The following is a 6484-nucleotide window of genomic DNA, read 5'->3' on the forward strand; positions in this document are numbered from 1 at the left end:
TTTTTAAGCTGTCATTTCCTATACTGCCCATTTGCTGTGTGACAGCCACCTCAAAACTAAGCTGTTTTAAATACATTCATTTAATTGTCATAATGGTTCAGCAAAATTGGTAATATCATTTCCAGTGTTTTAGTTGTAAGCTTAGAGAAGTTATATGATTTATCTGAGATCACGAAGTTATCAAAGTTAAAAGACAGGATCTGAAACTGGGTGTTTACTTCAAATCCTTTGCCCTTTGATCTTCTGTATGCCAGATATCACATTACAAAAATGAAGAGGACACAACCTCTCATTTTAAAGAGCTATTTGAAGGAGAACAAACACATAAATATGTTATAGGTGCTTTAAGCTGCAGTGAGACACCAAGAGGATGGAGAGATTTTCATGGAAGTTTAGGAAAGGTTTTTTAATAAAAGAAGTGATGTTCAGGCTCCCTAGGTGTTTCTTGGATGAAATGTCAGTATATTTGGAATTACTGCCTGCTCTGTTGCAATTTGATGCTCATTCTGAACTCTGTATCTGCAGGTTTTGTTTTCTTCCTTCTTGTAGTGCAACACATTGTAGGGGATTCTGTTACTGCTGTTGCATAGAAATCATCTAGACATTTGACAGTAGTCATTTCCTAAAATCTCCTGTGATTTTAGTACCTGTTTACTGATTGCAATGGATTTAGTGCTGGGCAAAGGAAACTGCAGTCTTTATAAAACCCAGAGCTCAGAGGGTGATTGGAGATGAGTGATTAAACTTTAGTGTCTTCATCTACAGCGGAGATTACACCTCAGTAACTTCACAGTTGTAGAAACTAACTGGCCTTTGGTAGTGAAGTGCTTTTTATTTTCTAAGGATTTGATTATAAAAGTTTATGGGATATAAATAAATAGTGACTTGACCAACCCTCTACCTGTTCTTGTATGAGATCATGGAGTTATACTTTATAAAATTGAAGTGTTACGGATATGCTGAAAACTGAGAAGTAACCTAGTTAGCAGTTTAATATAATAGTGTGTCAGTTCAGTTCAGTTGCACAATCGTGTTCAACTCTTTGCAGCCCCATGAACTGCAGCATGCCAGGCCTCCCTGTCCCTCACCAACTCCCGGAGTTTACCCAAACTCATGTCCATTGAGTTGGTGATACCATCCAACGATCTCATCCTCTGTTGTCTCCTTCTGCTCCTGCCTTCAGTCTTTCCCAGCATGAGAGTCTTTTCCAATGAGTCGGCTGTTCGCATCAGGTAGCCAAAGTATTGGAGTTTCAGCTTCAAATCAGTCCTTCAATGAACACTCAGGACTGATCTCTGGTTGGATCTCCTTGCAGTCCAAAGGACTCTTAAGAGTCTTCTCCAGCACCACAGTTCAAAAGCATCATTCTTTGGCACTCAGCTTTCTTTATACTCCAACTCTCACATCCACACATGACTAATGGAAATACCATAGCTTCGACTAGATGGACCTTTGTTGGCAAAGTAATGTCTCTGCTTTTTAATATACTGTCTAGGTTAGTCTTAAGTTTCCTGCCAAGGAGTAAGTGTCTTTTAATTTCATAGCTGCAGTCACCATTTGCAGTGATTTTGGAGCCCCAAAAAATAAAATCTGCCACTGTTTCCCCACCTATTTGCCATGAAGTGACAGGACCGGATGCATGAACTTAGTTTTCTGAAAGTTGAGCTTTAAGCCAACTTTTTCACTCTCCTCTTTCACTTTCATCAAGAGGCTTTTTAGTTCTTCACTTTTTGCCATAAGGGTGGTGTCATCTGCACATCTGAGGTTATTGATATTTCTCCCGGCAATCTTGATTCCAGCTTGTGCTTCATCCAGCCCAGCGTTTCTCATCTTGTACTCTGCATAGAATTTAAATAAGCAGGGTGACAATATACAGCCTTGACGTACTCCTTTTCTTATTTGGAACCAGTTTGTCCATTTCTAACTGTTGCTTCCTGACCTGCGTACTGATTTCTCAAGAGACAGGTCAGGTGGTCTGGTATTCCCATCTTTTTCAGAATTTTCCACAGTTTATTGTGATTCACACAGTCAAAGGCTTTGGCATAGTCAATAAAGCAGAAATCGATGTTTTTCTGGAACTCTCTTGCTTTTTCGATGATCCAGCAGATGTTGGCAATTTCATCTCTGGTTCCTCTGCCTTTTCTGAAACCAGCTTGAACATCTGGAGGTTCATGGCTCACATACTGTTGAAGCCTGGCTTGGAGAATTTTGAGCATTACTTTACTAGTATGTGAGATGAGTGCAATTGTGTGGTAGTTTGAGCATTCCTTGGCATTGCCTTTTTTAGGGATTAGAATGAAGACTGACCTTTTCCAGTCCTGTGGCCACTGCTGAGTTTTCCAAATTTGCTGGCTTATTGAGTGCAGCACTTTCACAACATGATCTTTTAGGATTTGAAACAGCTCCACTGGAATTCCATCACCCCCCCTAGCTTTGTTCATAGTGATGCTTCTTAAGGTGTGTGCGTGCGTGCTAAGTTGCTGCAGTTATGTCTGATTCTTTGCAATCCTATAAATTGTAGCCTGCCAGGCTCCTCTGTCCAAGGTATTCTCTAGGCCAGAATAATGGAGTGGGTTGCTGTGCCCTCCTCCAGGGAATGTATGTTAAAGAGCAAGATTTTAAATGTGGAAGTAAAATTTCCATGACTAAAGATCTTTGGGAAACCTTGAGATAAACCATAAATGATTTTTTTAATAAATCTTCTTTTCTATAGGACTTCTGATAGCTTTTAAAATACTCATTTTAATAACATACTAGTGCATCTTTCGGCAGTGTGCTAACCAGTGAAGATGTCAAGAATATTAGTTACCTTCAGTCTGATCATTCACCTTAGCATGAGATGTGTAGGTGCAACTGCATACTAACTTACCATTTGGGTGTTTAATAGGTATCTTAAGTTAATACAGGCAAAGGCCATCTCCCCAAACCTATCTTAATAAATGACCTGTTACCTACCTACTTGAGCCTAAAAACCTAGCAGTCTTCTTTGATTGTCTCGTCTTTACCACTCGACAAATTCTGAAATCCAAAGTGAATCCTATTGGTTCTTCCTACAAATATTAGAACCTGGCTTCATCTTTCTGTCCCCATTAGACCAGACCATCTTTCTGCTTTATACCAGTTTCTTAACTGGTTTCTCTGTTTTCACTCTTACCCTCCTGCCAGTCCATTCTCTACATGGAAACTAAATTGTCTTTTTTAGATCATTAAATTAAGTCTTATTATACTTCCTTAAAAAAAAAAAAAGATTCTGCCATAGCTTCCCATTTATACTTAAAATAGTAATTTAAATTCCATACTTTGGACTCTAAAATCTTAGCTAGTGTGGGTCTACAAGCTTTTTCTGATATCATATACTGTCATTCATGATGCCCTACATGCTAGTAAAGTAATGCTCAAAATTCTCCAAGCCAGGCTTCAGCAATATGTGAACCGCGAACTCCCTGATGTTCAAGCTGGTTTTAGAAAAGGCAGAGGAACCAGAGATCAAATTGCCAACATCCGCTGGATCATGGAAAAAGCAAGAGAGTTCCAGAAAAACGTCTATTTCTGCTTTATTGACTATGCCAAAGCCTTTGACTGTGTGGATCACAATAAACTGTGGAAAATTCTGAAAGAGATGGGAATACCAGACCACCTAACCTGCCTCTTGAGAAATCTGTATGCAGGTCAGGAAGCAACAGTTAGAACTGGACATGGCACAACAGACTGCTTCCAAATAGGAAAAGGAGTACGTCAAGGCTGTATATTGTCTCCCTGCTTATTTAACTTCTATGCAGAGTACATCATGAGAAATGCTGGACTGGAAGAAACACAAGCTTGAATCAAGATTGCTGGGAGAAATATCAATAACCTCAGATATGCAGATGACACCACCCTTATGGCAGAAAGTGAAGAGGAGCTAAAAAGCCTCTTGATGAAAGTGAAAGAGGAGAGCGAAAAAGTTGGCCTAAAGCTCAACATTCAGAAAACGAAGATCATGGCATCTGGTCCCATCACTTCATGGGAAATAGATGGGGAAACAGTGGAAATGGTGTCAGACTTTATTTTTTGGGGCTCCAAAATCACTGCAGATGGTGACTGCAGCCATGAAATTAAAAAGATGCTTACTCCTTGGAAGAAAAGTTATGACCAACCTAGATAGCCTATTCAAAAGCAGAGACATTAGTTTGCTGACTAAGGTCCATCTAGCCAAGGCTATGGTTTTTCCTGTGGTCATGTATGGATGTGAGAGTTGGACTGTGAGGAAGGCTGAGCGCCGAAGAATTGATGCTTTTGAACTGTGGTGCTGGAGAAGACTCTTGAGAGTCCCTTGGACTGCAAGGAGATCCAACCAGTCCATTCTGAAGGAGATCAACCCTGAGATTTCTTTGGAAGGAATGATGCTAAAGCTGAAGCTCCAGTCCTTTGGCCACCTCATGCGAAGAGTTGACTCATTGGAAAAAACTCTGATGCTGGGAGGGATTGGGGGCAGGAGGAGAAGGGGACGACAGAGGATGAGATGGCTGGATGACATCACGGACTCGATGGACAGGGAGGCTGACGTGCTGTGATTCATGGGGTCGCAAAGAGTCGGACACGACTGAGCGACTGAACTGAACTGAACTGAATTTCTGAAAAAGTCACCTTTGTGCAAACACCTAGTTTGTCCTGTAAGCCTGGAATGCTCTTCCCTCTTTGCTATCTGTCACATGGCTGATCCCTTCTCGTGTCTTTCTGGCCTCATGGAGGCCTGCTCTAACCACCTAATCTAGTAAAGTGCCTTGTCATATCGCATTATTTGTCACTTCATTCTCTTATTTTCACCGTAGCACTTAGCACCAACCAGTACTGTATTGTTAGTTTTTTTGTGTGTGTGTGTGCCTCCTCTCCCTACCATGAGAATAGAGATTCTCTTGTTCAGTGCTGTGTCCCAGGGTTAGCACAGTGCTACTTAGAATATAGTAGGTGGGTGGTCAGAATATTCTAGTTGGATGAAGGAATGCAAGAGTGAAATAAATGGAAGAAACTGACATTGAGGTGGTGAGGAACATTATTCTGAGGCTACTTAGTTTTTTAATAGTAAAGATTTTTCTTTAAACATCAAAAAATTATGCTAAAATTAACACAGTATAAAATTCATCTTTTAAAGTGTTCAGTGGATTTAGTATGTTCACAAAATTTTACAACCATCACAGCTCTAGGAGATAAAGAGAAGTATCATGTTGTATTGGGTAGTGGATAAAAGAATGGACTTAGACTATCTAAATCCTAGGCTTAAATTTTGGTTCCTTACTTTACCAATTTTAAAAGCTTGAGCAAATTAAGTACTTTAAGCCTCAGTTTTGTTACTCATAAAATAAAGTATAGCATACCTACCCCCTGAGACATCTGTATGCAGGTCAAGAAACAGCAGTTAGAACCATACATGGAACAACGAACTGGTTCTAAATTGGGAAAGGAGTATGTCAAGGCTGTATATTGTCATCCAGCTTATTTTAACTTACATGCAGAGTACATCATACAAAATGCTGGGCTGGATGAAGCACAAGCTGGAATCAAGATTGCCAGGAAAAATATCAGTAACCTCAGATACGCAAATGATAGCACCCTTATGGCAGAAAGTGAAGAGGAACTGAAGAGCCTCTTGATGAAAGTGAAAGAGGAGAGTGAAAAAGCTGGTTTAAAACTCAGCATTCATAAAACGAAGATCATGGCATCCAGTCTCATCACTTCATGGCAAATAGACGGGGAAACAGTGGAAACTATTTTCTTGGGCTCCAAAATCTCTGCAGATGGTGACTGCAGCCATGAAATTACAAGACACTTGATCCTTGGAAGAAAAGCTGTGACTAACCTAGACAGCATATTCAAAAGCAGAGACATTACTTTACCGACAAAGGTCTGTCCAAAGCTGTGGTTTTTTCAATAGTCATGTATGGATGTGAGAGTTGGAAAAAGAAAGCTGAGTGCCGAAGAATTGATGCTTTTGAACTATGGTGTTGGAGACGGCCCTTAGAGTCCCTTGAACTGCAAGGATATCAAACCAGTCCATCCTAAAGGAAATCAGTCCTGAATGTTCATTGGAAGGTCTAATGCTGAAGCTCCAATACTTTGGCCACCTGATGTGAAGAACTGACTCATTAAGAAAGACCTTGATGCTGGGAAAGATTGAAGGCATGAGGAGAAAGGGACAACAGAGGTTGAGATGGTTGGATGGCATCACCAACTCGATAGGCATGAGTTGGAGCAAGCTCCAGGAGTTGGTGATGGACAGGGAGGCCTGGCATGCTTCATTCTATGGGGTTGCAAAGAGTTGGACACGACTGAGCAACTGAACTGAACTGAACTGGTAGACATCATAGAGTTACAAAGATTAAATGAGATATTGTATGTAAAATACTTAAAGAGTACAAGGTCTGCAGTAAATGTTAGTTAATATTAATCATCATCATTACTATTGTAATCCAGGAGTTTCCAGTCTGAAGTGGACTGAAAAGTGTTT

Source organism: Budorcas taxicolor, chromosome 6 (genome assembly GCF_023091745.1).
Source record: "Budorcas taxicolor isolate Tak-1 chromosome 6, Takin1.1, whole genome shotgun sequence".
Taxonomy (NCBI): Eukaryota; Metazoa; Chordata; class Mammalia; order Artiodactyla; family Bovidae; genus Budorcas; species Budorcas taxicolor.